The 18,279-nt window shown below is 35.1% G+C and overlaps 1 pseudogene; it reads left to right on the top strand.

Moving 5' to 3' along the window:
• Window positions 1–6,879: 6,879 nt before the first annotated feature.
• Window positions 6,880–8,409, top strand: LOC110890528 (annotated as a pseudogene).
• Window positions 8,410–18,279: the final 9,870 nt, after the last annotated feature.

Below are 18,279 nucleotides of genomic sequence, written 5' to 3'. Positions count from 1 at the left end.
TATTGGACATGCCTTGACATTAGACTCAAGTTCCATGTCCAATGATGGAATGATGGACTGATGTAAGTTGCTGGTTTTTTATTTATATTTTATTTTTGATTTTGCATTTGATGGTGTCATGGTACCGGTGTCAATGTTGGTTCGTGCTCAGTAAGAAAGAGCCAACAAATCTGGAAGAGAAGCAATACAATAGCCAATGGTCGATATTCAAAGTCGTCAAACTAAAGACAACAACGAAAATATTTTCATTTTTAAGATGAATTGCAAATTTATTAACGAATAATCTAAGATACACTTGCGAATGAAACCAGCTATTGTAGCTGCTTAACAGATGCCGGGTACAACAGGTTCATCAAATCCCTAACGAATGGCTAAGAAACTAATTTAACTATTACAACTTTGTTGAAAGTTAAACCTCCATCAAATACATAAACAATACAATGTTTGTGTATGTAGCTCGGGCCACCATGGTAAAACCATATAGGAATAATCGATGGTTTTTATTTTTTTAATATTTTTGATTTTTTGATTTTTTATATTTTTAGGCTATCTTGCTCAAATCTATCTTGACAAAAAACCCATCTTGACCTAAACCCATCCTAACCTATTTCTTAATAAACCCACTTTAACCCATTACCCAAACCTGCCCAACCCACCCATTTTGCCACCCCTATTTAACCTGATACTCAATCTGACTCAACCCGTTTTTGAGACCGATTTTACATGTTTGTATTTGACTGAACCTCAATTTGAATATATGTTTCTTATATTATGTATCTTATATCGGAGGCATGTGCATATCTTGCATATTTTATTTCGAAATCACAAGTTGCTTCCGTTGGATATATTGTTTCTCGCATAGAGGATCCACATGCTTTGCGTCTCATGGTATGTAACTTGGAATGATTAGTGTAAAAGTGTGCTTCAATTTATTGCAATTTGATCATTTTTAACAAAAATTGAAGCATTTTACTTATTTATTTGAGGGATTGATGGTAGAATAACACTTCTGCCTTTCTTATTTCTCTGAAAGAAAGTGATGAACCAGTATATGATTTGGCATGTTTAAAGTGTTAATCGTTAGGAAATTATGAAGCTTTTTAATTAATAAATCTTCAAATGGATTTATAAAAGTGTTGTTAAAACAATTTATAATAAATCACTTTGCCAAATTAATTTTTATTATCATTCAATTCAACATATATCTAATCTTTTTTTATTGCGCCCTTTTAGCTGTGAGCATAATGGATCTTCATTTGTTGATAAGATTTCTTATGTTTTAGGGATGCTAAAGGGTGAGCGCAACAAACTTGACAACCATGTTGAGAAAGAAGCAGTCGAAGATGGTTTTTTAGATTACTATAACGAAATCCCCTTCCACTCAAGGACCAATGAAATGACATTTGTAGCACCCACCTTCACACGGAATCATAGTGTAATTAAAGCGAGCGCCAGGCGCGCCTAGGCGCGAAATACAGCGTCGGGCCCAATAAACCGCCCTAAATGCGCCTCGCGCCTTTAATAACTACACACGGAATTAAGGCTTGTGACGGATCTTATTTGCTAAGGTTATCTTACTTTTATGTATGTTTCTTATGTATGCGTTAGATCATATATAGTACATTTTGATTCTGATTCGACGGTGTTAATTTGACTTAGTTTGTGTTTTGACCCGCCACAACACGTGGCGGGTAGCTTTTACACCTTAGCGTAAATTATTTTGTTCGGATGATGTACTAATTGAGTTCGTCTACGTTTTGATGTAGACTGTGTTCGGTGAAACACGTCTTCAAAAATGAATTGGGTACGCTACCGCAACGCGCGGATGCTAAAAATACTAATTAGAAGTAAAAACAAAACAAAACGAATCAAATATGATATTTTGATTAGAAGGAAAACACAAGAAAAAACAGAAATTTTAAAACTTTGAGAAAAAAAGAGAGAACGATTGTATTTTAAGTTTTTTTAGGATGATTCAATCTACTTTTGTAAAGAACAATATATTTGATATTAGGGGATGGTTTAAATGAAAACCACTTTTATTGTGAAAAACTCGAAAACTAATTAAAAAAAGCCTAAAAAACACACAAAATTTGTTTTTTCAATTTTTTTATAAAAATCGCTTGTTTTTATATATAAAAAAAACTTTTTTTCAAAAAAAAAAAAAATTTGTGTAGTATTACACATGTGCACTACACAAAAAAAATTATTTTTTTTTGAAAATTTTTTTTTATATAAAAAAACCTGCGAATTTTGGTTTGCAAAAAAAAAATAAAAAAAAAATTTTGTATGTTTTTTTGGCTTTTTTTAATTAGTTTTCGAGTTTTCACAATAAAAAGTGATTTTCATTTTAACCTTCCCCTTTGATATTATTCCACTATAAATAAGCAACTACATTTTGCTTGGATGAGTTGTACCATTTGCTTGGGGAGTGTTTCAAAAAAAAAAAAAACTTGATTTTTCATTTTTAACCCAAACATTTTATAATTTATATTTTAACTCTTTTTATTTTTTTTACCTTTAACCCAAAGTTTTCCATCTCCCATACTTTTTATCTTTTGCAAGTTTTTCGTTTTACGTTTCGTTCTAAATTTTGCGAGTTAACATGTCGTAGCGTGCATGTAAGGCTTAACGTTTTTTGCTCTATTTTTTCATATTTAACAGACCCGTCGCAACGCGTCCATTTTTTCCCTTTTGAAAAGTTCGCCGCAACGGGCAAGTCCTAGATCGACTAACTTATTATTTTCTACGTCTTACGTTTCTGGTTAATTTCTTCGCATTAACACACTGTAACGGATGTACGTGGTTCAACGATTTTAGTCTGCTTTTCGTTCAGTGTAATTTTTACCATTTTATCTATTTTATTTTTACGATGTTGAGAGTCGATGTCGTTGTTGCATTGGTACTACTTGGCATGGTTTTACGAACGTGTTTAACCTATTAAATTTTTTACTAATATTTTGTTTCGGTTTACCCCTATACTTCCTTTACTTAAAAACTATTTTTTACGTGCATATTTTATGTACGGGTATGTATAAATATGATTTGTTCTACATTCCGACGTAAAATTTTTTTATAGACGAGTCAGGTCAAATATAATACGTTTTCGTTTAAAGAAACCATTTTTACGTGCATATTTTTATGTACGTTTTAGTATAAATTCAAGTTTTTCTACGTTTCGAACGTAAACTTTTTTGGGAAATGATTCAGGTCAAATATAATATGTTTTCGTGTTTATTTTATGTATGTTTCGTAAAGTTTGTTTCGAACCGAGTGGAGTCAAATTAATCCCTTTCGATTACATGTGCATATTTTCCTTCATACCCGTTACGTTTTTTATGTATGAGTTCGTTCACATATAATACATTATGATTGTTCGATATGAATTTGATTTACTTTACGTTTGATCCAATCACAATGCTTATACAGGTTACATTGAGTTCACTTGGATATGTGGAAATGTGTGTTTCCATATGGTTAATGCATCATATAATGTCTGGACTAATCCATTCAATGTTTACGATGTACCCGCGCCGCAACGCAGGCGGTTCTTAACCCTAGTTACTTTTAATTTGAGCAAACTTTCGTTTTACTCTTTATGGTTTCTTCATTTTAACGGTTTTGCCTAATTATTTAAAAACGACTATTTTTCTCTAATAGTTTAATATTATTTTTCCATTATGGGTGGGTAGCAAAATGGGAAAACATAGTAAATTATTGGAAAAATGACCTTATTTAAATGATTGGGGTAAAACCGTTAAAACCATCAGGAAGCAAAGCAAAACCAAACTTTACTCTTTCAATTTTAATCCGATATATAGAATTATCTCCTTGTTTTAAGGTATTACAAAAAGCAAATCTAAATACAAAACTCATCTTTTTATTTCGTAATGCTTTCTCTAAATTTAATCATATATTTTCTAAATTTTCCCTACAACATGTGGCAAAGTTTAAATTATTTAATTTTCAACAACTAAAAACATCAGTGTCGTGTCGGCTTGTCGGCGGGAATAGGTCTGGCCTTTAATTGGGTCACATGGGCGGCAAAGGAATAGTGTTAGGCAGCTGTCTGACACTCCCCCATTGGCCCAACAAATTTACGTTTTTATCCTGCTTTAAAACTACGATTTTGCCATCAAGTCATAATTATGTTTTTACCCCTATTTTTAAAAACAAATTTACGCTTTTGCCCCAGCTAAAAATTTCAATTTTGCCCTGAGTTCAAAATTACGTCTTTGCCCCGTTTAAATTTACGGTTTTGCCATTAGTTTTTTTTCCTATTATAATTATGATTTTGCCATCGGTTCAAAGTTATGTTTTTTCCCCGACTTAAAAATAAATTTATGTCTTTGCTCCCAGCTAAAAAATTTCAATTTTACCTTCGGTTCAAAATTACGATTTTGCTCCGTTTAAATATACACTTTTGCCATTAGTTTTTTTCCCATTATAATTAGGTTTTTGCCCTCAAATTAAATTTACATTTTCTCCATCGTTTTTTTGTTTCCCTGGTTAAATTACAAATTTGCCCCCAGTGTAAAATTACAGTCTTGCCGGCAGATGCCTAGCACTCCCCCTTTGGTCCATTTAATTTACGATTTTATCCCTAAAAAAAATTATGATTTCGCTCTCAGTTCAAAATTATGTTTCCCCCCATCGTTTTAGTTTTTTTTTTTTTTTTTTTTTGCAAAAGTATAAATGTTTTTTTAGGGTTATTGGAATTTATCACCCCCAACTATCGGCCTTTGGCCGTTGCCACCCCTAACTAACACTTTGACACCCGGCACCTCCAACTTGACTTTTAGTTTGTGCTGGCACCACTCAGTTAAATCTTTACTAACTGAGTTTGTTTCTTATCTTACATGGCACACACTTGATGAGATGGACATGATTATGTGGCGACTGACTTGATTACGTGGCACCCTCAAGACTTCCTCACCCACCTTTTCTTCTCCAACTGTATCCCCAACCATCTCATCCATTTTCAGTTGCCTTCTTCTTCTTCAACCTATACATACACACATGTATCTATACCATCCATAGCTTACAATCGACAACAATGGAGTCACGATTGCAACACGCAGGTATGGAAACCGACCTGCTATCTCGTCTCGCAGCTAACCACCTGTTTCTAGGTCAAACCGAACCATTTCGAGCCACAATTCTCGCTCTCCGATCTCGAAACCCTAACTAGCTCACTCAATTCCTCAAACAATTGTTGGCAACGGTGGCCTGTATGAGAATATCCTGTTTAGTTCCGATTGTTCACCGGCGATTTTAACGTATATATGTATTGTAGAACTTCTTCAGTTTAATGATAATACGTTAGGTGTTTGGAGTTTTGATTCCAACACGTTGCGTTTGCGTGCTGAATTTGTGCTTTATATTCAGATTTTTGTGTCTAGGGTTTTGGAGAGTAGGAAAGAGGATAGTAACTTAGGTCAAGGTGAATTGGATGTTGTTAATTTAGATTCGGTTGGTGATAATAAGGGTACTCGTGTTAGCGATATTGATATCAATTCGAAACAAGGGATTAGTGAAACAAAAGAGGATACCAGTGAGTTGGACATTAAATATTGGGATTATGAGGAAGTATTGAGGGTGGTGGTGGGGTTAGATGGGTTGGATTCCATGGCGGAGGCAGTGGTGGTGGTGGGGGGGTGTGTGTGTGGGGGGGGGGGGGGGATACGGCGGCGATGGTTGAAGTTGATTGGGTGAGTAATTAAGGTTAGGTATTTATATATAAATATAATGCCACGTAATCAAGTCAGTCGCCACATAATCCTGTCCATCTCATCAAGTGTGTGCCACGTAGGATAAGAAACAAACTCAGTTAGTAAAGATTTAACTGAGTGGTGCTAGCACAAACTAAAAGTCAAGTTGGGGGTGCCGGGTGTCAAAGTGTTAGTTGGGGTTGGCAACGGCCAAAGACCGATAGTTGGGTGTGATAAAATCCAATAACCCTTTTTTTATTGGTTGACTCGATTTAATTTTTTTCCGTGTCAAGAAGCTGCCTAACACTTGCTCATTAGTACTGAAAAATTACAGTTTTGCCCTGAGCCGAAAAATACGTTCTTATCATCATTTTAGATTTTTTCCTAGCAAAACTATAGTAGTATTTTTTAATTTATTGAGAATTATTCGGTTATCGCCTCGCAACGCGAACGGGGCATCAACTAGTTTTCTACGAAATCAATAATCAAGAAAATTCATAATAACTCGATTTGTTGACGTCGCGCATTGCCGCGAAACGGAGCAAATGATAAGGTAAAACAAATGTTATTTGAAAAAGAAGCATGTTTTTTAGAAAGCCTAACCATCAAAATCGGTTCAGGTTATCATCGTATCGTTTTATAATATCAAATAAATACTTTATTTTGAATACATGTTTATTTTTAATAAAACTTATACAGAAATATCAAGGAAAAAATTAATGAATATTAGTTATTAAAAATATCAAATTAACTAAACAGGAAATATGATTTAAAAAAGAAATAAATAATTATTAAAAATAGAAATAAATTATAAAGGAAATATGGTTTAAGAAAAAAAATATGTAAAAAAAGTCAAATGAAAGTATAATAATCATGTATTACAATATTAAAATAATAAATAATTTAAAAAGCTATATATTATTTTAAAAGTAAAATTACTATTCATGATTGTTCGTGAACAATATATATATATATATATATATATATATATATATATATATATATATAATATATAATATATTTTTACGAAATCAAGAATCAAGAAAATTCATACCTCTTTTGAGCTTTGTTCAGTTGTTAATCTTCATATTTCAGTTCTTAGTCTTTATATTTTTTTTTAATCATGTGGTTAAAACTTTTGAAGTATTGGTTTTGTTATGTAAAACAGATGGTGATGGGTATCTACGTTAAAAACATGACCGGAAAGGTGATCAATCTCGAAGTCGAAAGCTCAGACTGTGGAAAACGTCAAGGCCAAGATCCAAGACAAGGAAGTCGTTCCGGCCGACCAACAAAAACTTATCTTCTCCGGAAAGCAGCTTGAAGAAGGCAGAACACTAGGTGATTACAATATCCAGAAGGATGCTACCATCTTTTTGGTTCTACGTCTCCGTGGTGGGATGCAAATATTTGTGAAGACCCTCACCGGAAAGACTATCACGTTGGAGGAGGAGAGTTCGGATACCATCGATAACGTCAAGGCCAAGATTCAGGATAAAGAGGGCATCCCGCCGGACCAGCAGCGGTTGATCTTTGCCGGAAAACAGTTGGATGATGGTCGTACTTTGGCGGATTATAACATCCAGAAGGAGTCTACGCTTCATCTTGTGCTCAGGTTAACAAAAAAATCACTTATACCAATTTTTCCTTTTATATACACAAAGGATAACAACACAAATAACATATAGTGCATGTGACTAAATAAAAAATGGTAATTGCATGGTACCTCTAGGGATTCCCCTTCCCAGTTCACCACCCGACAAGGATCCCTGTCAGTAAATACCCTAGCCATCAAAGAGGGGTTGAAACATGTTTCGAACCCGAGACCTCAGAGGTGTCCTCAGTCCGGCCTTAAAGGGTGTCGATAGCCACTGGGCCAAGAAAGCAAAGAAAATTTCTAAAATCATTCATAGACTAACAAAAAGAAGTTCTATAAAGTTCCTTTATCTTAGTACATAAGTAGTTGTAAGTTCTAGTTATAGTTATACTATATTAGAGAGGTTTCTTCTAACAAGACCTAACTCGAATATTTTTTTTTTCAGAAATACAAAAGTATATATGAATAACATATAAACATATAAGTAAAAACAAAGCCAAATTTCATATATTGCAGGCTAAGGGGAGGGATGCAGATATTCGTCAAGACCTTGACCGAAAGACGATTACTCTAGAGGTCGAGAGTTCGGACACAATCAACAACGTGAAGGCTAAGATTCAAGACAAGGAGGGGATCCCACCGGACCAACAACGGCTAATCTTTGCAGGGAAACAACTTGAAGACAGTCGTACTTTGTCTGATTACAACATCCAGAAAGAGTCTACATCTTGTACTGAGGTTAAGGGGAGGAATGCAGATATTCGTCAAGACCTTAACGGGGAAGACGATCACTCTGGAAGTGGAGAGTTCGGATACTGTTGATAATGTCAAGGCAAAAATTCAGGACAAAGAGGGGATCCCACCTGACCAGCAGCGGTTAATCTTTGCGGGTAAACAATTGGATGATGGTCGGACTCTTGCTGATTATAACATTCAGAAAGAGTCTACCCTTCACCTTGTTCTTCGTCTCCGCGGTGGGGTTTGATGATATTGTGGTTGGTGGTTATGTGGTGGATTGTGGTTTCGTTTAATGGTTTTTATTTTCTCATGAATTGAACAGTCTTTTTGTTAATTTGGAATGGAACTTGGTTTTGTGGTTAATCTGCTTTCTTCAATATGGTTTTTCTTTTTGTATGATTAGTATATCTTAATCAACCTAGCTATTATTGTTGGATTTACTAAAACAACTACATTCTCATGGTGTAAAGTAAATTGTTACTTATTTTGAAGGGTGATTATTTCATGAGACGTACTAACTTAAGCTATGGGGGTATGGAACAAGTGGAAATCGGGTGTGATCAAAGCACAACAGCCATGAAACATATATAGATAATCACCGATAATAACCTTTAATACCCACATAAATCATAATTAATTTGTAAGGATATAAAATAATTTTAATATTTACTTTTTTTTTTGCAAACAGTATCTTAGCTCATGCAAAGGAAACAATATCTTAATGAAATTTTGACATGCCTAATAAATTGTATCAATCCTACGAGCTTTGGAGACCGACCTTCGATAAGTCTTGATGCCACAAAAAAAAAAAAAAAAAAAAAAAAAAAAAAAAAAAAAAAAACGAATTAATCGAAGATTTTAAAATTAAACAAATAACCTATTATAAACTAAGTATTTTAAAAAAATCAAGCCCATAAGTTCCTTCATTGGCCTAATCATTAAAAAAAACCTAAAAATTAATAAAAAAATCCAATGAAAATCTAGAAATTACTATAAGTACGTAAGTCATAAGCTCTGAATTGTTGCGGCCACCATTAACAGGTACACAAATACAAACCAACAAATAGTGTCGCCAGGGGCGTGCAAGACAACTAAAGCCCATACTTCGGCCCCACATTTTAAGGGCCCTGTTTGTGTATTTCATTTATATATTGATTTGGACCCAGTTTCTTGTTCTTTATGTTTGACGCCTGCTAGTAAACCTATCAAAGTAATAGCAATTGAAGTCTTTTTTGGTTGAAACAACAGCGTATGTATCTCGAACCTTGAAACAGATGGCTAAACCCTAAACTCTAATTTTTGTCTTAAAAACCAAACCCTAATGCTAAACCTTATAATTTAAAGTTTTAAACTGATAACCCAAAAGGCTAAATGCATGCATATAATTGATTAGTGTTAGACAGGTTCCAATGCCACTGGCGTTCAGTCAAAGCACTATAAGGGTGAGAGGGGCACTCCTCTTTTAGGGAAATGATCTCTCTTACACACACCCAATCAGTACACGCCACGTCAACTCCCCTCTTAAGTCCCCATTTTGCACTCAAACGTTAGCATCACTCCACTCACACAATTATTTTTTTATAAAAAAAGAAGAAAAAAATATGATTGGGTACAACCAATCATTTAGTTTCATATTAAAAAAAAATATGTATTATAATGTATTATAAAAAATATTAAAGAAAAGGACGCCCCTAAAAAATCCGGGCCTCGGATAGAGGTGCGGCTCACTGATATGAGCAAAAATATACATGTTTTTATATCAAGTTAATACATATTTCTAATATGTTTTGTTAATGAAATGTTCAAAATACGCTTAAATTGTTTTATATTGAATTTTCAGGATAACAATAACCCAATATTAACAAAGAAGTGAAACCGGGCAAAAAACAGAGAAAAATAACAAATGTTATCCGGGCACGCCCCATGCCTCGGAAGACACTCCCCGTGCCTCAGATCCCGCCACCAGACACCTCTAGAAGCCTTCTGCACGAAGATCAGGCGAAGAGAGTCGGGCACAACCCGTTCCCTGAAAACACGCCCCGTGCCTCGGCGATACAAGACAAAAGAAAAGCTGCTAGAAGATTTGAAAGATCCTATGAGGCCTGCAAAGCTGACCAAATCCGTGCCTACGAGACACTGCTCGTGCCTCGGCTACCGAGTATAACTAGTCAATTAGCCAGGCATGGGGCATGGTTGCCTCAAGCCAACCTATAAATAGAGGCCTTCTCCACCATTTCACTTGCTCGATCTCTCCCCCTTCTCCACTACACATTTCTCTTCTACCAAAACCTCTCTAATCATTGTAATCATTAGTAGAAACTCATGAATCATTAGTGTAATCAAGCTTTTAATGATTTATATATTCTTTTCAAGTTTGATCTTATCTTCTTCCATGGCCATTCTTGGCAACATTCTTGAGGTGTTTTGGGGAAACTTACCCCCTTAATGTCAAGCTAGCTAAGGAAGATCATGGGTAAGCAAGGTGTGTGTATGTTAATGACTTTAATTAATTAAACATAGTTTATTGAAAATGAGTGTAATAATAGTGTCGCCATTAACATAGGTCATTAGAGTTTCCGCCTAATCCTTAAAATCTACTAACAATCTTAGGACGCCATTAACTTGGGTCGTTCATGTTTTCTATGTCTATGTAGAGTCAAAACATGTTGATGCTCTTAACGATGGCTAAAGGTTTTGGATGGGATTTGTGTTGGGTAAGCTCTTGCCTTTGCTTGGAGATAATACCAAAGCGTAAAGGATTTGAGAGATATATATAAAAGTAGTTACCTTAGGGGAATTGATGACTCACCGACGGACTAATAAACACTAGTGCTGGCATATCGTGTATACCTGTACACGATAATACACCATACATGAAATCCCATGCACGAACACGACACGATAAGTTATCGTGTCAAGTTTTCCAGGAAATATTTTTTAACAGGTATACATGAAAATTACTTGTTAATACCTGTTCACGAATCTTTCAATAATTACATATATAGGAACCTGTTTAGTGAATCAAAAGTTGCCAAAAGTTTACAATAGGCTTAAATAATGCATAAAATGCAAGTTCACATGGGTCTTTCTTCTCAATCTTCAATTCAAAGTTTACATGGGTCTTTCTTCTCGACGGCCGGTGGTTGTGGTGGTGTCGTTGGGAGTTGGGCTGGAGAAGGGAAGCATTAGGTTTTTTTTTTTTAATATGTCCATTGGAATGGGAATGGGTCGGCGGGGTTAGGGAAACTAGAGAGATAAGTAATAAGATCAGCTTTTCAAATCACATGGTCCCACTAAATTATATTAAAATTGTTAACATATATTAACAGGTACTAAACAGGTAAACAAGTATTTTACCTGTTTAGACACGAAAATTAATAGGTATTTTCGTGTCTACCTGTTTAGTACTTGCTACCTTTTAAAGCCATACACGATACATGTTAGCTTCGTGTAGATTCGTGTCGTGTATTCGTGTACGTTTCTAAAATTTCCAGCCCTAATAAACACTAATATATATCCCTTAGACTAATTAATTAATTATTATCCTGGCCTGGAGTGGCGTTTCCCTACTGATTCAAAGCGGGAAGTTTGAGGTGCTAGGATTCTGACCTAGATACTTCACAAAAATACGAGTTAACACACATAGTTCCTCATCTGACAATCAAGCCCTTTTGACCCCATGACCCGATCTAGTTCGCAAGATATCAAGAAGTAAGTTGATCCTAAACACCACTTCTCCTATCATTGGTTCCTACCCCTTAATTTTCTCCTTGAGCCATTTATTTTCTTTTCTTTTTTATTTCTTATTTATCGTTTTTAACAAATCCCACTTTTGGACTTGGTTAGACATTACCGATGACTCGGGACTAAAAATCTTGTATCCTTGGACGACCTTGGTATCTTATCATTACTATATTATGCCAGCGATGAGTGCACTTGCCCATGAGTTGTAGTGTGATGGTACTTATCGTGTTTTTATAAATATTAAAACTTAAACTAGTGTATAAACCGACCTAAAATTAACCATCTTTTATATGCACACCAAATCACGTCACTCACCTACCCATTAGGTTGGCCCTACACACACACACACATACATACATACATACATACATACATACATACATACATACATACATACATACATACATACATACATACATACATACATACATACATACATACATACATACATACATACATACATACATACATACATACATACATACATACATACATACATACATACATACATACATACATACATACATACATACATACATACATACATACATACATACATACATACATACATACATACATACATACATACATACATACATACATACATACATACATACATACATACATACATACATACATACATACATACATACATACATACATACATACATACATACATACATACATACATACATACATACATACATACATACATACATACATACATACATACATACATACATTACATACATACATACATACATACATACATACATACATACATACATACATACATACATACATACATACATACATACATACATACATACATACATACATACATACATACATACATACATACATACATACATACATACATACATACATACATACATACATACATACATACATACATACATACATACATACATACATACATACATACATACATACATACATACATACATACATACATACATACATACATACATACATACATACATACATACATACATACATACATACATACATACATACATACATACATACATACATACATACATACATACATACATACATACATACATACATACATACATACATACATACATACATACATACATACATAGTTTCCCCTAAAAATTGAGGTTTCCCATGTTTTCAAAACATGTGTTCATTTTCTTTTCATCATCAAGAATCAAGTTTCAACAATTTCACAAGTAACATACACTAAAATCATCATGTTTAACCTTATGATGAACTTGAATATTTCTTAAAAACATGTAGTCTTTTAGATCTACACTTAACATACTTAGATCTTCCCAAAACAAGCTTCTTGATAAACTTTTCATAAACTTTTTGTGACGCTTTATTTCATAACTTAACCATCCACAAGTTTAGTGACTTCAAGATCATGAAAACATTCTTTAAAAACCATTGTCATGTTCACATAAAGATCTTTCAAGTTCATCTTTAAGTTTCATCATGGATCTTTCAAGATCCATGCTTAAACTTGTTAGATCTAAGCTTCTAACAAGCTTACACATGATGGATCTAACTAAAAACACAAGATTAACATTCACAACTTCACATCATATACCAAACAATTTCATAACAACTTGTTTTCACCTTGATTATGTTAGATTTACATATCTTCATCTTTTAAAGTTTGCTTTCTTAGATTATGCAACTTGTACATAGCATGAGCATGAAGTAAAAATGTGTGTAAGAAGCTTACCACTAGCTCTTGTGGCTAGGGAAGTGGCAAGAACTCAAGAAGAAGAAGAAGAAAGAAGATGTAGTGGATAAAAGCTCCTTTGCAAGGTCCTTCACCTTCCAATGCTTCACATCTTCCTTAAACACCTTCTAGCACCATTGTAATACCTTGGATTGCCTTGATTATGGAAGAAAATGAGGATGTTGAAGAGAGTAGGTGTGGCCGTGAGGTGTAGAGAAGGAAATGAGAAGAAAGAGTTTGAATAATATGAGAATGATAATGTTCTTCAACCCTTTAGTCTTGTTCCTTATATCCACTAACACAACTTTAACCAAGGGGCATTATGTTTAATATCTTGATTACACTAGACAATATTTTAATGGAAAAGTGGTGGGGCCACTCTTGGGGCAGGTTAGAAGAGAGGAGGGGTAATGTGTAAAGTTTTGGAAGTTGTGGGTTAAAGATGTAAGTTAGAAGGTTAAATGTGAACTTAAGTGTGTTTAAGTGTTTTTATGATTTTTAAGGTGTTCTATCACCATAACTAGCTTTAAAACATAAAAACTATGTTTCTAGTATGTTTTTGGTGTTTTGGGTAGTGTCCGGTTAATCGTTCGGTTGTCGGTTCGTTAAAGTGCTAAATTGTGAATTTTACAAGGGATGAAGTACCTTTTGTGACAGTTTTCATTCCCGGCACTTTACAAGTTATTCTGGACAGTTAAACATTAATTCTGCATGTTATTTTGATGTTTAAATGCTGATTTTTGCTAAATTCTGCATTTAAAGTGCGTTTCGTGTAGTTTTTAGTGCTTATTTTAGCTTCCGAAAAGTGTTTATGTTAACCCTTGTTCCCACACTTGGGTTTTAATGTATTTTTGATGCTGGACCTACATCTAAGTCCTAAATCTATTGTTTAACTACATGCTGAAACTATGCTGACACAGCTTGTCTTACCTGTGAGTTTACTGGTCGTTTCGACGCAACGCTTAATGTATTGCACAATGCGATAAATGAAGTATGAAACATGCATGAATTCATTGGTATAACATGTAAGCATATAATGTTGACGTATAAACACATAAATGCAGGAAATAAGTAATTATTAAAATAGTACGGAAATTACCGGTTTTGTGCCAGTTGTCACAAATATGAACAACAAATCTATGCAAGAACAACAGACTATGCATGAACAACAACAACAACATGAACAACAACAACATGAACAATCTGAACTGAAAGCACATGTGAACCAATAGTCTGAACTGAAAGCACAAATCAGAACTGATTGCAGCAAGCTTATGATACCTGTTCAACTTACAAATCTGAACTGAAAGCACATGTGATGTTGGTGCACTAGATCTGTTGATTTCGTCTTAGATCATGTTATTCATTGTATTGTATAGATTAGGGCGCGTTTTACGAGAAAATTGTAGAGTATATGTGTTTTAGAGAGTAGGTCCGCTTATACGGACATAGAAGGTCCGCTTATGTGTCAGGTCCGCTCCGCTTATACGAACATAGTAGGTCCGCTTATGTGTCAGGTCCGCTTATACGGACATAGTAGGTCCGCTTATTTGTCAGGTCCGCTTATACGGACATGTCCGTATGTGGGGACCTACCTACACTATAAATACCACATAAGTGGATCTCATTTGTAACCTTCTGATTTCCATACCGAGGTGCTGCCGGTGTGAGAATTGAATGTAAACGTTGTTAAATCAATCAGAAAAGTGATTTAAGAGAATTTCTAGCTGTTTCTACGTCAGGTACTTGTTTTCCGCACCTGTATCTGATCAAAACTCCTCTGATAGACTCGTTCGGGTCAAAACACGGTCCTACAAGTGGTATCAGAGCTTCAGGAGGAGGAGTTCTACAGAGATTAGCTGGATTTCATTGAGATTTCTTTCTTCTACACCTTCTTTCATCAGTTCAGAAAGCTCCACTAGTCAAAATCGGCTCAAAATCTCACAGATTGTGCGTAACAGTATATAGACAAACCCTGGAAAGTTTGGTGTTAAAATTCATATTAAAAATGGGTCAAGACTTGTTCCGAATTAGGTCCGCTTTTACGGTTTCACTTAGGTTCGCTCAATAGGTCCGCTTCAAGAACAGTTCAGGTTCGCTTTTTAGGACATTTTTTTGATAGATCCGCTCCAAACTTCATTCAAGTTCGCTCAAGTGACACTTAATTTGATAGATCCACTCCAATGGTTCGCTTATTTGACACATGGTTCGCTCTTTTGACACTTGGTCTGCTCATTTGACATCATAGGTTCGCTTTTGTGTCACTGCAATACATAGGTTCGCTCCAAATCACATCATAGGTTCGCTCCAAATCACATCATAAGTCTGGTCCGCTCCAAAAGGCTTAATATCAGTTGGTTCGCTAATTCGGCCCAATCCGTTGTCATCGTTAGATCCGCTTTTAATGACACATCTATCGTTTTTGTGTCAGCCAGCCATGTGATTGTCATCGAGTAGGAATTAAAAGGCCCAATCCCTTGTCCAACCTTTGCGGACCAATCAGTGATTGGCAGTTAGTGGGATTTGTTTAAAAATAAAAGGGGTGTCTCGGGTATACAAGTTGAATATTATTTTCGGGTATTATAAAATGTGAGTTAGTGGATTGGAAAGCCCTATCATTGTTATCGGTTTTGGTTTGTAACAATTATGTTGTCAGCCCATGTGATATTAAATGGCCCAATCATCATTCACGTTCGTCAGTCATTTAACTATGTCATCAAATATTGAGGCACATGTGATTGGTTGATGTTAAAGGTTCAATAAGCAATATTCAAAAGGTCGGCATAATCATTTGAAGGCTTAATGGATGATAAGGCCCAATAGGAGTTTGTTGTGTTTTTTTTAAAGGTGTCTGATATCAATAATTAAATATAGCCGGTCCTTTATAAATTGTGCCCAATCATACTTGATGGTTTACATGTGAAAAATCAGAGTGGTCAACCACCATTTTACGGATCAATCATATCACATGGTTATGAGATTGTTGTCGGCCACAATTGAATAATGGTCCAATAGAACTATCAAATACAATGAAGTTGTCGGATCTAGTTTATGTCATTTTGTCCACTACTTGTCATCGGTCCAATCATAGTAAATGGTTTTATATGTTTGGTTAATATTGGCGGCCCAATAATAAAAGGTTTTATAAGTTGTGGATTGTGCGGCCCTATCAACTAAGATTGGTTGTCGGCCACTTTATAAAAGAAGTATAGGTCAAATAAGTGTTTACCAGCTGTTGAATGCTTGTGGTATTGCTGTCGGCCCAATCATTGTTCAAACATTTTGAAAGGTTCATCAGTTTATATGTAGTGAACCAGCCCAATTGAAAGAAGGACAAGTTGTTTGGAAGTCCAAGTTATGTTTTTGTGAACCAGGTCATTAAAAGGTCTCTTGATCTCAGTCCTGTCCGCTTGAGAGTTTGTTCCAGTTCTTACGGTCTGGAGTTCAAAATTGTTAAAAGTCCATCAGGTCGTTCGAAAGTCCATCAGTTCGTACGTAGTGAATTTGTTCGTTTGAAATTGATCCGAGTCATAGCAGTTCTCACGGTTTGCCAATTTAAACAGTTTGTCAACATTCAGTTTGCATAGTTTGTTAATCCTCAGTTCGCACAGAATATTCATCAGTTCAAGTGTTCCAGTTCACACAGAGTATCAGTTTGATTTAGTTACTTTGATAAATGTTTTAAACTGATTGTGTTTTGTTTATTTCGACGTCAGGTAATTCGAGATCATCAGGTGATACAGGTGTGAAACATGGATACTGAGTTTTACAACGCGTTTGCTACAACCCCTGCTAGTCCGTCTGATATTGCTAAGAACATGACAATGGAGAATGAAACCGGAACAATGCAAAAACCCCCGAAACTTATGGGAATTGAAGATTATCATGGATGGAAGAAACGTTTCGAGAATTGGGTGCAGGCGAATCATCTAAAAGCTTGAGAGAGCATCGAAACTGAATATGTTAGACCACAAAACGCTATGAGAGTTGATAAAATCATTTCTGAATTCAGTGAACAAGAGAGGGAAAGTTACAAAGCAGAAAAAATGATGATCAATTTGCTACAACAAGCTGTTAAGGAGGATATATTTGTGTTGCTTCAACACGATGAAAATGCTTATTCTATCTGGGAAGCTCTTAAAAAGAAATTTGAGGGAAGTACTGAAATGCTACAAAGTAAAGCAGCTTTGTTGAAAAAGGAGTTTGAACTGTTTACGTGTATGCCTGGTGAGACGACCAAGACTCTTATTGAGAGATACTGTCATCTTGTTCGCACCATGTCACAGTTAAAGATTACAAAAACTCCAGCTGAATGGGTTGAAAAGCTTGCTGATGCATTACCGCAAAAGGAATGGGGCACATATCTGATGATATTGAATAATTCCGGACAGTTTAGCAGACTATCTATTGCACAGTTTATCGAGAAGCTGGAGGCACAGGATTTGGAACAGCAGAAAATTGCTAGAATGAATAGTTCAACTCATCAACAAGATATTAAATTGTACTATAAAGGAAATATTCAAACTGTTGAAGCCAGTCCAAAGATACAAACTGCATTTAGTGCTGGTAATCAGTCTCCGCCTAGCAGTCAAGGATCAGTCAACACTAGTGGGTTCTCAACGGTGAATCCTCCAAGTGTTCAAAGTGCATCTGCTGGAAATGGACATTCGATTCAGTGCAATGTAGCTCTACATCTTCAAAATGGTCAAAATTATTCTGAAGAAGTTGTAAAGCATCATATGGGATTATTG

This window comes from Helianthus annuus, chromosome 11 (assembly GCF_002127325.2).
Source record: "Helianthus annuus cultivar XRQ/B chromosome 11, HanXRQr2.0-SUNRISE, whole genome shotgun sequence".
NCBI lineage: Eukaryota > Viridiplantae > Streptophyta > Magnoliopsida > Asterales > Asteraceae > Helianthus > Helianthus annuus.
The sequence above is the reverse complement of the archived record's forward strand: the minus strand, read 5'-3'. Positions and strand labels throughout refer to the sequence as shown.